A 23144-nucleotide genomic window follows, 5' to 3' on the forward strand; every position below is an offset into this window, starting at 1 on the left:
CGTGGAATGGAGCGTGAGTGTGTTTTTTTCGAAAATGCCACAAAAAAGGAAATTGCGTATGTCATTAACGAAAAGTGATGCTGTCAAAACAGATATAGCACTGCAAGGCTCCTAACCGTAATACTGAATTAATTTTAGAATTGATATGTTACATAGTAGATTTATTTGTTGTCGAAAGCTCTTAAATTAACTTTTTCTCTGAATTCAATTTTTCTTGTGAATTTCGACTTATGTCTAATTTGCAACAAGATGCTTCCTTTATACCCAATCAACGCCGCTTAATGCTGCACGCTTCCCTCTGAACTTTATCATATTCGTTTTGTACTCGTATATACAGTTACGCTGATGGCTTATAAACAAAGTCAATGATGATGATATTTATTGCTTGCTTTTTTTGCAGATTACATTTAACCTCCTGTCAACCAATGTTCTTAACGCTAAATGCTTGATATTATTACTTGCAGCAAATAAGATTACAGTCGCGGGCATACAAATGTGACCACCTAAAGAAAATCATTTTTTATAACCATCTGAACTGAAACTCGCGCTAAGCCAGAGGCGCTCACAGCGTGCTACAGTAGAGGCCCGCTAATCCGGATCAATTAAAACCGGCCCCTATCCGGAATATAAGGAAATCCGGATTACCAAAGACATATCAGAACTATGTATTATGAAAAAAATATTTATAAATTTCTGTTTGTTTATTATAACAAATAATACACCTGCTCTAAAAAAACAAAGAAAACTTAAACCGATAAAGCATAAAAGCGAATGTAGTGAATAATAAACCAGTGATCCGGATTAGAGAATACGGATAGAGAATGTCGGTCCGGATTACAAGGGACATAATAGAAATTTTGAGTTTTTTAACCCTGTCCGGATTACAGTGGAATCCGGATTAGGCCATGTCCGGATTAGCGGGCCTCTACTGTATAAGCTTACAGGAGACATTTGACAGCATGAAAGAGGCATAGCAAGAAATAATTGTGCTTTTATCTCCTTACTTTTTCTGCTTTCGCTAATTTGTGGAACTTATCAACGGCGCTAAGCGGTCGTAAGCAAATTACAATGCCAAATCTACAAATTTTCCAAAACTCTACTAACCAATTAGTGACAGAAAGTACATAGTACATTATACGCTAATCATACAAAGTTCCTGATTAACAGTAAAACACTTTTGTTTTACCAAATTTCCAGAAGAGATCGAGTTAAAATTCCATATTTAATGATCAGAACTGTTTATGTTACAATATTGCTGCTAAGTGCGTAAAAGTAATCAAATATGAGAGAAGAAGCGCAGAGGAAGGTCGGAAATGCCAAAATGGCGCCTAAATGACTTGAAGGAGACGAAGAGACCTAAATGAATTGAAGTATACGACGCGTATCATTAACGCTACTTGTTCAACTTACGTGCTGCTACTCAAGGCGATAAAATTCCTTTTCTTATAACCTCAAAGTTTGTTGCCACCTCTTCATTGAAGCGATTTCACGATAATAAAAACCCCAATAAAAATAAGTTTTCAAATGAAGATTTGTTTGCAAAAGTTTTTGGCGTAAAACGGTTTTTTTTTGTCTAAAGTGCTTTTTAAAATTTAAATAATCCTATTTGGCAAAAAGTTTGTAAACATAACAAAATAAATCTTCGCTGATATGCATGCAATCAGCAGGAAATCCGTTTTTGTCCCCGTTTTTTGTATTGCCGAGAGCGTGGTTTCAGCTGTGCGCCTTTTCCTTTCCCTCTACATAAAAAAAGTTTATTTGTATTCCGTTAGTAGTGATTTGAAATGATTTACATGTTTGAAATGCCTAAAGAAATTAGGAAAAGTTTGCGGCAACAACAGCGCAAAACAGCTCGTGGATGCACAAAACGAGTTACAAGCGAGTTAGTAAAAGTTTTGGCGCATAAAATCAAATAATGTGTGAACATGTGTGAAATCGAAGCGTATTTCTATGAAAAAATAGTAATATTAACGCATAATCCTTTTCCAAGCTAGCAAAGTAAAGTATCTGCACGCAAAATATGAGTTAAGCCAACCATTAAGCGGATTATGTACATATTAGAGTTGGTAAAAATAAACAGTCTTGAACATATTTTATTAATTATAAAACATAAACATATTTACTACTTTCTCTCAACTAATAAATTGCACGTGCATACAAGCGCTTATATTTATCCGAACAATAAGCTGCACTCATCGATTAAATCGATTTTGTGTGCTCACTATGTTAATAGTTTGTTTTGCAGCTGTTGAAACTTTGGCAAACACGTGTGTTAACAGCACATTTTGTTTTAAAAAGAGAGTGCAGAAAAGTTGATGAAGCAAAATAAATGTAAAATATTGTGTAAATAATTAATTGACTTAAAGAAATTAGGCATGTGAACTGTAGACAACCAACTTGTCGTTACAAATATTTTGGTGTAAAGGAAAGTTTAGTGTATAGTTAGCGCTTTTCGTGTAACTCAGAAGTGGCATAATGATATTTGAGACGTTTTCGGAATATTTTTAGTGGTTTGTGCAAATGAAATGGTGCAAGATGCTTTCGGCTGTTAAGGATATGGTATAGCTTGGTGATAAATGAAACGTTTGTAGTGTTTGGGTTCATAACTATTTTCGTGCCGCGAGATGGCGCTACTTTATTATTATTCCATTGTTCTAATATTAGGAACATTTTTTGGAAAGCTACATTCATTGTCTATCATTCTCAGCATATGACATTCATTTAAACGTAAACATACTCAATACCTCAAATTGTGCGCCTAAACAAATGTTTTTGCAGTGAGTTTTTTCATTACTTTAATAGCATAAAAAAACGTCAGCCGAAAGTCATTGTATTTTGGTGGAAATCTGCAATGAACATACTCGAGCTGAGCGAAGGAGTCAAAAGAGCTTGGAAGACGAAGAACGTATTGGGCGGTCAACAAAGTTTGAATATGAGGAACTGGAAGCAGATTTGCAAAGTCTGTGGTAATTACTCAAACAGCTGTATTAAAACGTTTAAAAACAGTGGCATACAAGCCGTAGACTAGAAACTAGTAGTCGTGAAATTATTGCAAATTTTACTACGAAAATGACGGCTGAGGAACGGAAAACAATATTTGGACAATTTCATCAATTTTAATTGAATAAAAGAAAGGTCTGTATGCGTTTCATTCTACGCGCATTAAATAAAGTGAACGAGTTTCTTGATGGAAAACAGATTTCTTTCTTGAACCTCTCCCGGTATACGCCTGATCTATATCCGTGTGGCTATTCCAAAATTCCGAAACTGAAAACCCATTTGAAGAGCCTTTTATGGTAATATCCCAGACCTTCAAGCAGCTATTAATAATATAAAAAATCGCTGGTTGACCGTTGTATTGAGTATAATGGCACCTATTTTGAATAAATAATAACTTTCAAAGATAATATAATGTGTATTTTATTCTAACGGTACTTTTTTCAAAAGTCTTTCTTTAACAGATTACGCGTGAATCATGTCAAGCTGTCATGTTATTTTTGAGCAATATTGTTTATCAGTTATCATTTATGTCATTATCAAGGCTTACGCCTGAATAGCGTTTACATATCGTTGAAGCGCGTGTTCTCGGCGACATTTGGTTCCAACAAGAAAGCACTACTTCTCACACATCGCATCAATCAAAAGTTTTATTGAGAGAACACTTCGGTGAGATAATATCACGTTTTGGGCCGATCGATTGGCCAGCATGATTGTGTGATATCACACTGTTAGACTTTTTCCTGTGAAGATGTATAAAGTCCAAGGTCTATGCGGTCAATCTCGCTTTGATTCAGGCCTTGTAACAAAACATCACACGTGTCGGCAGTTACCAATCGAAATGACTCAACAGATGGACCAATTGAGACCAATTGATTTCTGTGAGGAATTAAGACAAATCCTGCGTTCCACATTAATGTTGTGTAACGTGTGTGAAGCTCCTTTTAGGTTGGGCTAAACAAGAACCTAGACATTTGTCATTTGCTATACCAATGATTTGGACGGAACCAAAAGATCATGTAACTTATTGTTATTTTTGTTTAACTCAAACAAAAGGTATTACTACCAAATCCAAAAAACTATCCAGTATTCAAACTTGTCTTCGGCCAAGAGACCCATCCTACATAGTGCCGAACAGCCTGTGCCTTCAAATCGATCAAAAAGTGAGAATTCTATTCCGGAATTTGTTCTCAGTCAGCATAATAAGGTATGTCGTTTAATCTAGCTTTTGGGGTCTAGATTAAACGACTGGAATTTACTTTCTCGTGGTACAAAGATTTCTTATTTTCGACGTCGTGACGTTGAAATAACACCTTACTCTTCTGAAGGAGGTGATTTAGTCTATTGTAATAACGTTCCTGTTCTGATGAATTTATTAAATTTCGAATCAGATCCAAGTCACTGGCGACTGTTTATTGACTCTTCAAAAACTAGTTTGAAAGCAGTGTTACTGCATAACGGAAACAAACTTCCTTCAGTGCCGATTGCTCATGGTTCTAATATGAAAGAGACTTACGAAAATATGAGATTTATACTTGAAGAAATTGAATACAGGAAACACGCTTGGAAAATTTGTGGTGATTTTAAAGTCATTGCACTTTTACTTGGACTACAGCTTGGTTATACGAAATTTTGCTCTTTTATTTGTGAATGGGACAGTAGAGACAGAAAAAGTCACTCTACAAAGAAAGTGTGACCCAGCGTGAATCACTAACTCCAGGCCATAAAAATACTTATGCTGGACTCTCATCTGGACTTCAACCCAAATTTTTATTTGGACCCAAATTTGCCGGGTGCTGTGAGTGACGAACAAGATGAGAAGTTCCATCAAGACATTTCCTTAATGGAGAAGCGTTATCAAGGGAAATGGAGTCCAGGAATGCTAGCAGACTATTGTTGGAGACTTAAAAGGGACCTACCGGAAGCTAAATATTCAAGAAAATCATAAGTATCTATTAGATATTAGGAAATAATTCAGTAAGTGTGGCTAAATTTTGCACTTTTTGCGAAAATATATGTTCTGATGTCACAAGAAAACATGATGTATAAATTTTTTTCATTGATATATTATTATTTGGTGGCCCTAGTATATTCAAAATTTGATATAAATTTTCATGTGACAAAAAAAAATTACAAATTTGTTGACCAGTGTTATCTAAGCAAATTCAAACAATTTTATGAACTCTACATTAAAAAACTGACTTCATTTAAGCAATAGGCAACCTAATTTACATAGAATATCTGCTATAAATCTGGAGTATCTATAAAAGTCTTTGTTCTATATTTCAACTATGCAGAAGCGTCTACTTGCTATTCAATGTAAAGTAAACTCTCTTTACGCACTCATTGCGTCCACAATACGATGATTTACCTTTTCTCTTCTATCTGATGGGCTAAATAAATCTATTCTTCCCGAGATTGCCAAAGAACGAAAATGGTTTGAACATATACTTGTATGTAAGGAAAACTCATTAACTACTTGTCGATTAATTGCGAATTCATCTCATTTAACTATGAATTATTTCGCATTTTGCAAAACGTTTACGCGCAGGAAAAAAATTAAGAAGAGTGCTGCTGGATAAAAGTGTACAGATATCAGCTAATTAATCTTTCGACTCTGTGCTCGACTCAACGCAAGGACACTCGTAGCAATATAATTATGGTACTACGTAAGACAGTGGTTTGGCTTGGTTAACAAGCAAAAGTGTGCGCATGAAAAACGGCATTCAGCCAGCAGCTCGTGCGGAATCGTGCTTAAGAAGGAGCGGAATAAAAAGGAAAATGCAACGCTGCAAAATTTTTTACAACGCTCCAAATAACTACATATTTGCAGCAATATTTTTTGTTTGCTTAAACAGATTAAGGATGTGCGCTATATTGGAGCAGGCGTAGAAAGGGCAGTGTATATAAGCGCTTAAATTGTACTCACATACATACGCAGACGATATTATGCGTTTCTTGTTCTCGCAACTACTACTTTCTATTTCAAAGGACTGCCAGCACTCAAGCTGCATGCCACAATTGACTGCTGCCTCGAGTTCATAAGCACTACAGCTGAATATCGACAGTAATTACGCTTACTACTAAGTACTAATAACTACTGTAGATTTCTTGTATACGCACACACACACACGCATACACCGATTGCTAAGTACTTTATGCCACTCCTTTTTTACGCTGAAATTGCTGTAGTTAAGTACTTTTTAATTTCTTCTTCATTCACAACAGCGTAGCTTATCTCATCTATCCGCGTCTAGTTACAGGCAGCATGTCCAACTCGAGACAGGCCATTTACTTGTGCATCCCTTCAGCGTCGTACACTCGTTTAGCTCGGCGCTAATCCGCGTGGCTTAAACTCTCAGAAAACTAACACCTAACACCTACTGACCCGTACATAAAGCCCAAAGCCCCGAAGCGGAAGCGCAACTACAGTTTTTCTACTTTACTTCACTTTTTTTTTTGCCGCTACTTGCCACTGCTGCTACTACTTCTGCTGCTTCTTCTACTTACTTCTTCGTACTACTTAAACGTGCAACGTCTTAGTTGCACTATTAGCAAGTGCGCTTGCGGCATGTGTGCGCCTGTGTGGGTGTTGCCACATTGGAAAAATTCTATTGGCACTCCTGCCCGCCTCTGCTGACAGGCACTTGCTTTCAATGGCGTTCTTTCTTTGTTTTTTTTTGGTTTCTGCTTGCTTGCTAGCTGCGAAGTTATTTCTGGTAATCTATATTGCAAATCTACGCTTTCTCTTGCGACTACTCCTTTTGCGCTGAGCGTGTTTCTTTTGTGCACACACACAACCATAACGAAGATGTGCAAGTTCTTACTTGGTGTGTGTGTGTGTGTTTGGATACGATAGCGTCGATTTGGGTCAACTTGTCTACTTACTTAAAAAATAAAGACGCTTAGTCTTTTGACTTCCTTATTTGTCGGTGACGGTGTTGCTGTGAGCGCGTGCGCTTCTCTGTGTGGGTGCATTTTGAGTGGCTTCTGCCTCGGCTGCCCCGAAGACAGCAATATTGCCACGCTAACTGCACAATTCTCTTGCTTGCCACACAGCACATATATATATATTATTTGCAACACATACTATATAAACTTACACCACCATTTTTGGTTGCGCTGCTGTGCTTCGGCTGGTGCATTCACATCACCAAGTTTGGTTGACTGCAAATCAGCGCTTGGAATTAAGTCAAGTAACGCACCACAGCTACAGCACATACATGGCTACCATATATAAATTTATGCGCGACAAGTCAAGCCAAGTCAAGTGGCCTGTAGGCCATTGTCGTCGCTTGCGCCTCCACCGCAGAGTGTGGCAACGCCGCGCCGCCTACGGCTTGCTCGGCTTACAAGGATCAGCAGAAATGAGCAGCATTGACAATGCAGTTTTAGCATTTTATCCACTTCAGCTGCCACTATAACGCTACTATTGCCCACTTTTGGAGTCAACGCCATCAGCGCTTCAGTCGCTATCGTTGCCACAATCTTTTTTCGCTGCGTTCCGCCTCTTAAAATGTACGCGCAGCGCTCCGTCGCATGCGTTTTGCCGTTGTATGCTACGCTTAGCGTTTACAAGCGTCACTATTATTATAAAAATTACAATTTTGTTGCCGGCATGGCCAATAATAGTGTTCAATACACGAAATGATTGCCTTAAGTGGCACTGTTTCGCGTTTTGGTGTTGTTGTAAATGCATACAATGCATAGTTTGCCTCATTACACGGTTTACATTTGCGATTGCGGCTTTTTATAGCAAAGCAGGAAAGGCACAGGTGTCGTGGTCTTGTCGAAGGCCGCTTTTGGGAGAGAGCATTGCATTGCGAATCAAAGCGGGCAGCTTTTGTGCAAATTAATGGGTCTGTGCCGATAATTGTAGCTAACCACATAAAAATAGTTTATTTAGATATTCATAAGGGAGTTGAGAATTGGTAGCGGTAGCAAGAAAGTGTAAAGTCAAAGCGAAGAGTGTTGTGGGGAAGTGCTATTCATAGTTTATAAAACTCTCATTCTACTATAGATACACCTAGTGTACGAGGTGAAATTTGACAGCTGTCAAAGTGACAGTTCTCGTAGTAAATAAGTTGCTGAGAGTTTCAACCAATTTTTGTCCTGATTTGATACCCAGGACAACTTAAACAGGTTTTGAAACCAGCAGAAATTGACAAAATACTCACTAGCGCTTTAAAGTACCGTTACTTTGCGGTATATTTATTTATTTTTAATATTTTGGTGAAGTGAGGTGATGATAACTCAGTGAATATTTTATTTTAGACGATGGTCTGCTTAGATGAAATTCTCAAAAATAAAAGTCAAATGAAAAAAAAAAAAGTGTTTTACCCTTAAATTAATTAGCGGAAAAAAATTTAGAATATTTTTTTAGCAAAGAATTTATCGGTTTGACTAGTTATTTTAACTTTTTATGTTTTCAGCAGAATTTGTTTTTCGTCTGTGTTTAGGAAAGAGTGGCGAAAAATCATTCAAATTGATATAAAACAGGTTTCAGGATTGATTTAAAACTGATATCAAGATGGCTCTTGTAGTTATATTTTATAATCGCGGTCACAATTCCGATGAATACCCACTCATTTCCGATGTCTCTACCTAAACTATCGTATAGCTCTAAACCTAATTAAAAAAAATCCATGAATCTTGACTTTATAATCTCTATTGGTTTACCAGAAGATCCGATATCACATATGCGGCTATTTTTTTTCACTTAATAATTTCTTTTGGGGCATCAAAAGACTGATACCACATATGCGGCAGTTTTTGGAGCGGTGTTTTCGAAGGAGCATTTGCTATCCTAGCATATATACCAAGGTTACGCACTTTAAATGGTAACTGACATGATCAGGGTTGCATTTAAAAGTGGAGAAGTCACAAAAGCTACTCAAAAAACTACTAATTGGCTACTTATAAAAACAGTATATGTGACCTGGTCTACGAAAAGGGGGCTTAGTGTTAAAAAAAACAAGAACCGTTATGTGAAACGAAAACTATAAGATTATTTTTAACAGCTTTGTCCCAGAAAATAGTTTCTCCATGTTGGCTTCGTAGACCAGGTCACATATGATAAATATCATTTAAAGTTTAATGATAAATATTATTTATTATTTCTATGAAAACGCCTCGTTGATTTCCATAACTTTTTTGTTTTATTTCCCAATGGACAATTTTTGGTCTTTCTGGAGCTTCAGTTCCCTGTAATGTTAAGCAAGTTCATGTGTGCTTGTAATTTATTCTTCAGGCTCACTACTCTCTTGAGAAAAGGACATCAAGCACATGAGCTCTCAACGCAATTATAGCAGTTGTTGTTGCAAAGCATTTGACTGCAGAAAATTGCTAGAAGTACTCAATAAGTCACTTACGGACCAGCCCAAAAAAATTTATTTTCAATTGCCATCACTTAATTTGAGGTTAAAGAGCGGACTCGCACACTTTTTTGAGTGCTATGGTACTCTGGTACTCGTGTAACTAATGCTCTTCACAAAAAAATATGCAATTATCTTATCAGCTGCACGCTAACCTCCATCAATTAATGCCAACTCATTTCTAATGCCAACTTTGTACTAATTAAACGCTATTTTTTTCAGCAGCGGCTCTCTTTTTGCTCTCCAACATTTCTGCACTTCCGTACAACAATTCCGACAACAAAGCCTGCATTTTATAGCAATCAACGGTGGTTCATTTAATTGTCAAATACTGCTAACGATTAAAGTGAGGCAGCGCACGAGTAAAGTAGGGAATATGTGTGTATATTTGTCGGTAAGTAGTTATTGAGTTGTCGGGCTGGCGGTAAATTACGCGGAAACTTTTTGATGTTGACCAGTTAGTTGCGGCTGCGCACAAGCGCTGCCCGGCCATTCAAGTAGCGTTGAATTAAGTGACGTAGCCTGTTTGTGGAGCGAGGAGAGCAGCGTGTGGTCGTGTTTAGCGAGCGCACTCAGTGTTGGTGACATTTATGAATGCACAAACTAAATGCTTAATGGATGGAGGGCAACTTTTACTAATTACTTGTGGGCATTTAAAAATTCTAAGAATAAAGTTGAAGACAACAAAAGGTTGCCAGGAAGTTAACTACAATTGTGCAAAGCAAGGAGTAGAATGAGCCAACGACATAATAGAAGAAAGCTTTTAATGGCGGTGAAATATGAAGAATGGAAGAAATAAAAAAATTAATTAATTGAAAGGAAAGAAATTGAAAGCGCAGGTTGGCTGAAAACGAAACATTAAATACCTAGAATGTATTCACAAAGTAACAGAATTAGACCCTACTTCGATTTTCAGAGCTTAAAGTTTGCATTGCTTAGGGTATTTTACAACATATGAGCTCCGGTGTATTCAAAACCACATTAAGTCTTTACTTAATCCCACGATTGGCGCCAAGATATGAGTTTTTGTTGGGGCATCAAAGATCGACCCAGGACGGTATGACCTACATATGTATATTGATATGTAGATTTGTAAATCAATATAAAATACATTTGTGAACCAATAACTGACCAATAAGGCCTTAACTTAGAGGAATCTACGTAATTACTAATTTGTTTTGCTAGATTATTTAGCTATTTAGATTATTTGAACTCAGACTTTGGTGGACTAAATTTTATTCCTCAGAGGTTTAAAACTGTTAAAATAAAACCTGTGTTCAGAGTTTTATTTAGCTAGATTTCATTCCTAGGTTAAAATAATTGGAACTTGTATTTTATTCGACTAGATTTTTACCGAAGGACGACTGGCGTGCTGTTGTAAACTCGGCTATAAGCGATGTCTACAGCAATAAAGAAAAAGAAGCAGATCGTATTTTGCTCGATAAGATTCTATTCGTTAAAGTAAACAAAAAGAAATTGTTAAAATTATCTTAACTCGGGTTTTACTCGACTAAATTTTATTCTTTACTGGTCTACTACTGTTAAAATTATCTGAGCTTGTATTTGATTCCGCTAAAGTTTTATCTTCGGCGGTCTACTGCCGTTAAAATTATGTGAACTCGGATTTTGCTCGACTAGATTCTATTCTTTAGTGGCCTAAATCTGTTAAGTCTACTAGTGAGTCTCTACTGAGAATACTGTTAAAATAATGTAAACTCGGTTTTTATTCGACTAAGTTCTACTCTATAGTTTTCTAAGTCTGTTAAAATTATGTGAACTTGGATTTTGCTCGACTAGATTTTATTCTTTAGTGGTCTAACACTGTACTCGGGTTTCATTCAACCATTTTTACTAGAACCCGAATTTAATACGACTATATTACATTCTGCAATGGTCTAAAACGGTTAAATTTATAAGATCTCGAACTGTATTCGATAGATTTTATTCTTTAATGAGCTAACCCTTTTCAAATTATGTGAACTCGGATTTTGCTCGACTAGATTCTTATCAACGGCGCAATAATTCTGTTAAAATTATGAGAACTCGGATGTTATACGAGTAGATTTTTATCTTTGTTGGTCTAATTCTGTTAAAATTGTGTTAACTGGTATCTTATTTTCTTTTCTTTAAGGGTCTAACATTATCTAGATCAACTAAGTCGGAATTTAGTCGACTAGATTTTATTCTTTAGTGGTTTAACATCTCTAATGTTATCTGAACTTGGACTTCATGCGACTATAATCAATTTTTTAATGGTCTCAGGCTGTAAAATTTAGGAGAACTCGGCATTGTCTCATAACTGAACTCATCTTTTATTGCACCAGATTCCATTCTTCAGTGGTCTAACACTGTTAGAATTATTTAGAAACTTTTTTATAAACATAATCTCACACAAGTCATGTAATGAACATTATATTGACTGGGAAATCTCTCTTATTAAGACAACAATTAAAATAGTATCAAGGCAACTTCCAGGCACATTGCCTAATATAAGTATTTCGCGAGAAATGCTAGAAAAATGCATGTGAAACCAGCCACAGGAAGTGCAGCACAGCTTGAGCGAATTCAACAGCGACTCTGTCTGGTAGTTGAGGAAATCTTTGGGCCTTTAAGTGCCGGTTATGTGTGTGAAAAAAATTTCGAAAATCCACAGCAGACCAAGCCATGGCCTCCAGCATAACTGGCAACCACACATACACATACATAGAGTGGTAAATATGTGCGCATACACAAACGCTATCATGTACAAGTTGACATATTTTATCAGAACATAGCTGAGCAAATAATTTACTGTAAGCTGCGGCATGAGACCACGAGAGCATGAGAGCTGAAAATGTGCGGTACGAAATTGCAATAAATGCCAAGAATGTTGTCAACTCGACATAAATGCGCACTGTGCAAACCAACGCAAGACGTATACACACACATATGAGTGTGTGTGCGCGTGTGCGTGGCTAACTGACAATTTGCAGCAGCATGACATATTTGTAAATTTGTAATATTTACGCTAAATCCGCTGAGCTGACCAAACGCATACACAGCACATAGCTGGCAGTGTTCTAAATAACTGCAAGCGAACAAAGCCAACGCAGGCAAAGCCGCCGCCGCAGCAGCACCAGGCAGTAGTAAGCTGTATGGCGTTTGCTATATGAGACTAAAGCATTTTCCGCATGGTGCATGCGGTTTGGTGTGCAGTGCAACACTGCAATATCTTGCCACAGCAACAACAAACAATAGTGTATGAGCCAGAGATATCAGTGAAGTCAAATAGCTGGAGTAGCAAGTGAGTGACAGTGCAGCACAGCTGTTTGAGCAGCACATGACTGCTTAAATGAAGCCAGTGACAATTGTGACTGCTTTGTAGATACACTCTAGATATCTGTGTAGAGTCTTCATATACTTGAATGTACTATATATTTGTATATCGGTTTGTAGTTTGCAGCGCCTACTATACACAAGCTTGTTGCAACATCGCACAAATCATGCGCTTCGCACCACTGCTGATTGTTGGATATATGTATGTACATATATACAAGGCGTGTTCCAAAGTAAACAGGACTTTTTGAATCTAGGGCCCCTGGTGGCGCCACCTATATGTCGACTAGTGCGTTAGAATCTGCTAACTTTATCGATTGTCCAGTGAGTTCATGACATTTAATTGTTTGGAAGTGAAGTTATTGCATTTTAAGTGTCAGTATGTTTGTGTTATCGGTGCGAAAATGAGCTTCGTACAAAGAGCCAACATTAAATTTTGTTTTAAAATTGGTAAAAATTTTACCGAAACGTATCAATTGATGAAACAAGTTTATGACGATGGTTGCTTATCCCGTAGCAGAGTGCGCGAGTGGTTTCAACGTTTTCAAAGTGGTCATGAGGATATAAAGGACGTTCAACATGTGGGCCAATCAAAATCCATGATCACTTAAAATTCCATCGAAACTGTGCGTGAATTCATCAAAAATCAGCCGAAATCGTCATTGAAATTCATGCAAACAGAATTGAACATCTCAAAAACATCGACTTATCGCATTTTGACCGAAAATTTGGGCTTACGAAAGGTGTGTGCACGGTTTGTTCCACACAAATTGACTGACGAGCAAAAATTGCTCAGAATCCAACATTCGATCGACGCTTGTGACCGATTATTTGACCAAAAATCACACTTTAACCATTAACCACTCCCCGTATTCACCTGATATGGCACTGTGCGACTTCTTTCTTTTCGGAAAAATGCATTTGCTCATGAAAGGTAAGCGTTATGCAGACGTAGCGGCCAATCAAAAGGCTTGCACTGGCATACTGGCGACCATACCGGCCAACGTGCTAAAACACTCGTTCGACATGCTGTTGGAGCGTGCAAAAATCTGTCTTGTAGCAGAAGGAGACTATTTTGAATAAAATAAATTGATTTTGTCGAAAAAACCAATTGTTCTGTTTTTTTTTAAGTCCTGTTTACTTTGGAATCCACCTTGTATATTGTAAGTGGTTATGTGCTAGCCGATTTTCACAGCACTTGCAAAAGTCTATTTGGTATACACTTGTAGCTAATTGCAGACCACACCATTCTTCACATTTGTTGCATTTATCACTGTAATGTGCGTTTTCTTTCTCAATTACGTATGTGGCAGCAAGCATAATTCATTCAACAGCTGCTTGTTTTTGTGGTTATGCAGCATATTTTTCAACTTTTATCCACTACATTTCATTTCTTTTTAATTAACTTACTATGTCTTCATCTGGCACTCTTACTTTTTTCACATTTATTTTTTTCTTTTTTGAAATTTTCCATCTTTTATTGCAATTTTACTGCTCCTTTTGCAAATTTTCTTTTTTTACAATTTTTCTTTTTTATGCAATTCTTCTTCATCTGCAATTATTTTTGTATTTTTTGCATTTTAAAGTTTTCTGTAGTATGTGTTGTCTCTCACTTTGTGCCATATTCGCTGCCTTATTGTTACGTCAAAATGTCAAGTGAGCATGCCGTACATCTAAACATACTTCTGACATTTGCTGCCTCAGCATATTTATTGCTTTTTTGCGCATTTTTGTTGCGCGCCATCTAACCTATTATGCGCGCTCCGGCAGATGCACCTTAAGTTTTTGTTCGCTTTTTGCTTACAGCATCGCCAGCTTTAAATGTCAAAGTATTAAATGTCAAAGGTGTTTCGCGGAGTGGCTGTTATGTTGTGAGTGGCTAGATACATACTATGTAGACCGCTTTGTGCTGTACGTAATAATAATTTATGCCGTTGCGAAGTAATTACATAAATTTGTGTGTAAATATATTTGAGAGTTGTTGCTAAATTTTTTGTTTTATTGAATTTGACGTGGTAGAATAAATTACACAGGCCTACAAAAAATGTATAAAATATATCTATATTTCGCTGGATATCTTAACAAATTTTGTTGCTTTCAAGTTCCAGCTTGCGAATTTATAAAAATATTGAATTCCCAATTCTTTTATGATTATTGCAGCTCTTACATTTTTATCAATTATCGGATTGTTAGAAAAAAAAATTTATTTTATTTTCCAGTCAAATTTTTGTCATGATACAAGCATCATATGATCCACACTCTCAGGCTTCTTACCGAAAATATTCGAAAAATTATGCAGATGGTTTTCAGAAAAATCAAGACTTGCAGTCTACAAAATGTTCTTTTTTAATAAATCAAAATTTGCCTTTGGATTGCAAACGCGAAACTGGTTCAGTCTACCGGTGGACGTGAATGGGAGTGAAAAATATTTACATTAAAGTTATGTTCCCAAAATGAACTCAGTGATTTAATACGTGATAAGTTAGGTTTGACAAAGAATTTTTTCAATGCAGTGGATTTGGTAGAATACTTTTTAAATTACATAATTTAGTATAAGATTTCCGAAGCTTAATAGGACAAGTTGAAAGGTGGAATATTTAATGTTCCTCAAATACAGCAATTTATGGAAGGAATAGATTTCATCAAGGCTATGACTAATCAGGAAATTGAAGCTTGGACAAATTTTCTGCTGATAGTCGAAAAATCTTTAGGTAACTAAATTATGAAAACAATTTTGAAAAATATGCTGACAAACTTGCAGGCTCTAAATGTAAATAGGAGTACCACGTTATATTATTTTCGTAAGCATTTGGATACTTTTTCTACAAAATTTTACAGAGGAACAGAGAGAGCAGTGTCACCAGGACCTAAATGTGATGAAAGAAAGATATCAAAGTTGATGGAATCGCCACAGAATGATAGAGTAGTGTTGGTCCTTACAAACAATAAAAGAAAAACTAAAAGGAGTATTATTTATATTTAACATATTTTTAGACATTTTCCTCTTGGTTTATTGCGATGTTCCCTTAGTTTTCAAAGTAAAGCCGAAAATGTCTGCTTTTTATTCATGACTACTCATTTAAGTGAGACAACAACTTGATATATTGCCTATTTATGTCTGATGAGGCCCACATTGATCAAAACGGCAATGTAAGCAAGCAAAATATCCGTATACGGAGTAAATTAATTCCAGAAATAATCCATGTGATGGAACTTCTTCCAAAACGAGTCACTGTGTAGTGCGCGGTTTCATCAAGATGTATTGTCGGAGCATATTTCTTGGAACAAAAAACGGTGTAACAGTAACTGTCAATGGATACCGTTACTTAAAGATGTTGAATAAGTTTTCTTACACAGAATTGTGCCGAAAACGTATTAATTTTAATATCGGTTGGTTCCAGTAAGATGGAGCAACTGCGCACTTAGCCAAACCGTTTAATGCGGAGCTACAACGAAAACTTGAAAACAAATTGATATCAAGAAACACCACTTTTCGCTGGCCAAAAAAGTCAACGGGCCCGACAACACCAGACTTTTTTATGGGGTTATGTCGGGCAAGATGTGTACGAAACAAAACCCAGCAATTTGACTGAATTGAAGCATTCCAATAAATCGACAATTGTGGCAATCCCGAGGCGCAATGAATAGTTTTCTAATTTCTAATTTTTAAAATAATTAACTACAAGTATATAAAATAAATTAAAACTCACTATATGTACAATACAAAAAATAAATGGTTCATGCGCCAATCTGTATGAAAATCATTTATCAAATTCATAATTTTATACCATAGAAGATAATATCTGATGCGGCATTACTCAAAAATTATTTGTTAAGGTCAATAGCAAAAGTATTTCGTAATATTCAGCAGTGACATATATTTAAAAATAAGTTAAATAAATAAAAATAATCTACGGAGCAAGGAGTTATATCAACATGCAATTACAGACGTCATAAATAACAGTAAGGCTATTTAAAGCAGCTGCTATCAAGCATCGATGACACATTTACACTAATCGAAAGTGACACGCAGACGGTTCGGAGGAAAAGCGTAAATCCTTTTTACATTACTCAGCAGTGGTTTAATAAATGAGTTATGTAAAGTAGCAAAGTGGAAATATATGGTGTAAGTAAAGTATGCTGTCAGTGCACATATGTACATATAATATTAAGTAAATAAACAACGAGCACTCACTCAGTTGCAAATAATGAATAGGAATCGGAAGACGAAAGTGACGACTATAATAGCGTGAAAATTGTGAATTACCGCAAAAAAGTCATCAAATGCCAACACTGATTATTCGAACAAATGACTCGAATTTGTTCGAATAATCAGTGTTGGCATACTACTTTAAATACTTTTGTAGAGTGGATAATATCGCCGGCTAAATATATTGATAAAATTTGATAAATATTATTAGCAAACGATTTTATATCGCAAAGTGAGTAATTAACCTTAATTACTGATAAATTAGTAAATAATTAATTGTCATTAGCAGTTATTTATTGAGTGTGGATGCTGCTTGTTATTGAATGAACCAATTAAGACAATTAAGCAGCTGAAAGTGTGGAGAATATGCTCTAAGTAATATGAGAAAGAGTAATATACATAAGTAAAAGTAATGCAAGTAAAAGTATTGGTAATATAACTAATGCGAGTGAAAATAATATCAGTAAAAGTAATGTGAATAAAGAAATGTAAGTAAAGGTAATGTAAGTGGACTTAATGCCAATAAAAGTAATGTTAGTAATAGTAATGTCAGCAGAAGTACTAATGTAAGTCCGAGTATGGCATGTAAAACTAATGTAAGGTAAAGTAATATACTTAAAGTAGTGCAAATAAAAGTAAAGGTAAATACAAAAATAATGTATGTGAAATTGATGTCCGTAAAAGTAATGTCATTATAAGTAATGCATATTAAAGTAATGCTACTAAAAGTAATGCAAATAAAAGTGATGGCAGTTTAAGTAATCTAAGAAAAATCATTGGCAGTAAAAGTAATGTAATTAAAAGTTATGTCAATAAAAGTAATGTTAGTAAAAGTGGAAGTAATATAAGTTCGATTATAGATGTAAATAAAAGTAATGGAAGTATGTGTAAGTAATCTAAGTAAAATTATTGGCAGTAAGTGTAATGTCAATGTATGTAAAAGTAATGGAATTAAAGTAATGCAAATAAAACTAAGTTAATAAAAGTAATGTAAGTAATGTAAGTAAAAGCAGTAACGGTAAAAGTAAAAAACAAAAATTAATATAGAATATATTCAGTACCAATCAGAGGCGGATTATTAGCTTTTGAGACTTTTAAGTCTTGAAATCTCAAATCTGGTTTCATAGCTGGCATAAGCTCTTATTTCAAAATTATTTCAACTAACAAGCATTACAAAGTTCCCTACAATTCTTTGACTAAATGAGAAATTGTTGCATTCTTTCTACTTTACTGCCATAGACACCGCTTTTATAGCCGCGGTTATAGCCGAAATTGTTGCGTTACTTTAAAGAACATACCTCAAATATGATTATTATGACTCTATATTGGGTATTTACAGCAATACGAGTAGCTGTAATTGGTATTATAAATATTTATAACCTAATTTTAGCTCACACAACTTTTTGGTTATTTAAAAGCCACGGCATTAACTAAATTGGAAACTGTCTAACCTTAATTTAAGTTATTTTTCGCAGAAATTTTACCCACACTCCAGCCTTTAAAGCAGCAAAGCTTGCGTGTTACAGCGCAACGACTAACATACTTCGAATTATCGATCGCCTTTCGACGTTATTTTCATTGTGCGGTCAGTGTGCCAATACGGATACGTCATATACAAATATATACATACATATATGTATATAAATGATATACATGCATTTAGCTATTAATAATTTCCACTCGCTGCAAACGCTCACAGAAATAAACAGCCAACAACAACTAGCACAAAGGACATTAGTATCAACAACACACACACACTACAACACAAAATAGCAAAGTAAGCGCCAGGAAAGGAACGCGACGACAGCAAAAATGGAAAAATGGCATGTCGCCAGCAATATTGCAAAAACAGCAATATCGCCCACCCACTTTGTTGCTGCTTGCGTAGAGCAAGAAAATGTAAATAAAATCGAGAACCTGAGGTGTGAGCGGCTTAGTGTGTTGCCTAACTAATAGGAGGCGTCGACATGAGTGAGCATTATTTATCGTTTTGTTGTGTTGTTTCCTTACGTAGAAGAGCAAAAAAATGAGCGCAAGCGGTGGGTGTGTGCTGCGTGGGCAGGAAGTTGTAAATATAGCACTGAAATTGTGAAAAATTAGCAGATTGAGTCGGAGGATTGCGCAAAGCCTGAGTATTGGTTGAGTGGCGAAAGTAGTAGAAAGGTGTTGCAGCCACTAGCAAAGCTCTGTGCAGAAATCTCGAACTATGGCAAAAAGTTGCGGTAAAAATATGACGTGTCAGTACGGTTTTGTGGTGCTTATTGGTATGGTTGTTAAAATTGCTTTTGTTGTTGCCATTACAAACGTGCCAGTTGTGGTTACTGGGTTATGCTTGATGCGCAATAAGCTGTCGTAAGGTAGGAGCACGTACGTAAATAAATATTTTTGCTAGAGTAGGTAAGTACGTGCATAAAGAAATTTATAATAAGAAATAATATGAAAACAAAAAAAAATCAACTTCAGTTCACCAATGCTATGAAAAATCCGCTTCACAAATTAAAAAGTTTCCATACAAAAACTTGAGTTTGATTGTTCAGTTTGTATCGCAGCTACATAAGTATACATTTATGATAATGTTGGGATCTGAAAAATTTCTTCATATATTTTAGCGATGACTAAAAAATTTTCTGAAGATAAGGTGAGAAGAATTTTATTTTGATCGATCAGTTTGTATCCTATAAAGGTCCCATATCAGTCGTTCCAACAAATGAGCAGGTTCTTAAGGATGTGTGCAAAATTTCAGATTGATATTTGAAAAACTGAGGGACTAATTCGGATGTGTGTAGACAGATGGACAAACGATAGTAAAGATAATAATATTTTGGCAACATAAAATGTTTGCTTAGCTTTCATAATATTAAAAACAAAACACAATTCAATATACGGAAAAGGTTGAAGGGTCGAAAACTTAATCTAAACAGTGCCATCCGTCTGGCTACCGAATCAGTTGCCGAAATATGGAAGTCAATAAACATGATATACAATGAAATACCCGAAGGTGCTGATAGACAGATCAGAAGGAAATGGAACGACTTAAGAACATGCAGGATCGCCGAGATCATGTGTAAAAGCCCCGAAGAAAAACGTACATGTTTTACCCACACGCTAATCAGCCAATTGCAGGTCGGGTGTTGGCCAAATGACTGGTCACAAGCTACTGGCATCACATGCTGGCTGGACGGGCATAAGCAGTGAAGATATCTCCAGAAAGAGCAAATAAGTAGGTAAGAGAGAGACCCTAGAACAACACCTATGCATATATCCATCAATATCTAGAACTCGTCTTAGATATATAGTAGCTTCGCAGTTCGAGGGACTAGACGAAGTAACAAAATTAGATATCAAATCGCGCTTAAAGTTTGCAAAAAGCGAAAATTGAACCACCCTCTGATATTACTAAAAACCAGTAGGTGTATGTATGGCTTGACAGCTGACCAGTATAGCCTAATCTCACCTAACTAATCTGAGCAAATAAAGTAGAAACAAATTTCCAGCTGTCAAAGAACCTAATATTCCAGAAAATCTTAGAAGCAGTAGTCCATAGATAATTTCATACCGAATAGCACAGGATAAGCTATTAAAGAGATATACAGACCACTGTGGAATGAGTATAGTGAACCCTAGTTTCCACAGAAGTCGATTTCATCTACTGAGTTTACAAGAAGTATAAAATTTTGATAGTTGCTGATAATACAATTTCGTTTTTCATTCTTACCAGAAGTCAATTTCTCTTACTGAGTTGACAAGAAGTCATACGAGACTTTATAAATAAATATAAGTTATATAAGAGATCGAAACAATTTTATAGCCTGAAACTAAATAGGTGCTCAACGCAAAATTTTGTCAATATTTATTGAACTGCCGACGGCAACTAAACGAATTTTAAACAAGTAAGGAAGGGCTAAGTTCGGGTGTCCCGAACATTTTATACTCTCGCATGATAAAGTGATAATCGAGATTTCATTATACGTCATTTACATATTTTTCAAATACCGTATTTGTGTAAAGTTTTATTCCGTTACTGTCATTGGTTCCTAATGTATGTATATACTCGTATTATACAGAGAAGGCATCAGATGGAATTCAAAATCGCGTTATATTGGAAGAAGGCGTGGTTGTTAACCGGTGTACGTGGTGGTTGTTAACCGATTTCATTTCCATATTTCGTACATGTCATCAGGGTGTTAAGAAAATATTATAGACCGAACTTCATTGAAATCGGTCAAGTAGTTTCTCAGATATGGTTTTTGGTCCATAAGTGGGCGACGCCACGCCCATTTTCAATTTTTGAAAAAAGCCTGAGTGCAGCTTCCTCCTGCCATTTCTTCCGTAAAATTTAGTGTTTCTGACGTTTTTTGTCAGTCCGTTAACGCACTTTTAGTGATTTTCAACATAACCTTTGTATGGGAGGTGGGCGTGGTTATTATCCGATTTCTTCCATTTTTGAACTGTATATGGAAATGCCTGAAGGAAACGACTCTATAGAGTTTGGTTGACATAGCTATAGTAGTTTCCGAGATATGTACAAAAACTTAGTAGGGGCGGGGCCACGCCCACCCAGGGCTTTTCCCAAAAAAATTACGATCCTTTTGCCAAATTTCACTTTAATATCTTTATTTATGGCTTAGTTATGACACTTTATAAGTTTTCGGTTTCGCTATTTTGTGGGCGTGGCAGTTGGCCGATTTTGCCCATCTTCGAACTTAACCTTCTTATGGAGCCAAGAAATACGTGTACCAAGTTTCATCATATCTCAATTTTTACTCAAGTTACAGCTTGCACGGACGGACGGACAAACGGACGGACAGACAGACATCCGGATTTCAACTCTACTCGTCACCCTGATCACTTTGATATATATAACCCTATATCTGACTCTTTTAGTTTTAGGACTTACAAACAACCGTTATGTGAACAAAACTATAATACTCTCCTTAGCAACTTTGTTGCGAGAGTACCTATAAAAATGTGAAAGAGCCGAAAAACGCTAGAAGGGATAACATCTAGAGAAGTCAGAATGCCGTGGCCCAGAATATCAATAAGAACGTTTATAAAAGTTTGGATGAAAATAAAAGTCGCAAAACTGACGATCGCAAACATCTATGGACTGTTTACCCTTTCGAACAATTTAAATACTTATGAGCAACAGGTAAAGAAGTTTGTACACCAGCTGAATAATTCATAAATTATGAAGAAAAACTTCGACCATTCTAGTGAAAATACTCAAACTGCAAGTTTTCTCGTCGAGCAGGATAAAGTTGGAAGCTATCCATTTTTAAAGAAGAAAGAGTTATAAGAGAAACTGTTTAAAGTCTACGTGTTCATAAGGCTTGCACTGCTTGTTACCACCGCATTTTGTATATACATACATACATAGATATGTATGCACTGTATAACTGTATTAACTTTACCGTTACGCATGAATGCCTTAGCAAAAGCAAGCAAATATTTTTGTTTATCCTTGCGGTTTCAGCCGGCAAGACAACGACCTAGCGCTCAATGGACTGCTGTTGGCCAACAAAAACGCCTTTTACCGTTAGTGGCAGCAAAAAGTACTGGGACACAATGCTTGCAACCCGTTGCTTTAACGTTGACTAAATAAATATTTACTTTTGCGCATGTGTGTGCCTGTATATTTAAATGCAAAGAAGACGCGTTGGTCGCCGCCTTTAATTGGGTTAAAGAAATTTAATTAAAAATGCTGCTTCAGCAGGGCAAGGATTTAAATATTTGCATTGCCGGCCGGCGTATTATCACACATACGTAAAAACACCTTGTATTTGTTGAAGTGCGTTGCATGCGGAAACGGAAATGGTTACTGAAATGTCCGTTTTCCGTTTGTCTTTTACACGCCACCGCCACATTATTACACACATGCGCCACGCCGCTGTATGCGCGCCTAACGGAAGTTGATTGCGGCTCGTTACAGTATACAGTTTTATTCGCTTTACGTTAAGTGCGCCAGCGCGCATATGAATGCATGCACAATGAGCTGCAACAACAAATGCAACAAACAATGAAGCACACTTTAACTATCCTTTTAGCGCGTTGACCGACAGGCATTGTGTGAAAAAAGTGGTTAAGGACTTTTGCTAAAGCATCGTTGATGGACAGTTGAGCGAGTTGCGTCGCGTCGCGTTGAGTTGAGTTGAGTGGCGTCGCTTGTGGAGACGCATTCATTGCTTGTTATGTACTGGGTGGCTCATAGGTTGAATTTTTTATTATTATTAGAGCACGATTTCTAAACG

General features: G+C 36.3%; 1 protein-coding gene across 7 annotated transcripts in view; it reads right to left on the minus strand.

Annotated features, from left to right (window-relative positions):
• LOC120776153 (fasciclin-2) overlaps positions 1-23144 on the minus strand; it is a 269295-nt gene that overhangs the window by 127590 nt on the left and 118561 nt on the right. The window lies entirely within an intron of this gene.

This window comes from Bactrocera tryoni, chromosome 4, assembly GCF_016617805.1.
Source record: "Bactrocera tryoni isolate S06 chromosome 4, CSIRO_BtryS06_freeze2, whole genome shotgun sequence".
NCBI lineage: Eukaryota > Metazoa > Arthropoda > Insecta > Diptera > Tephritidae > Bactrocera > Bactrocera tryoni.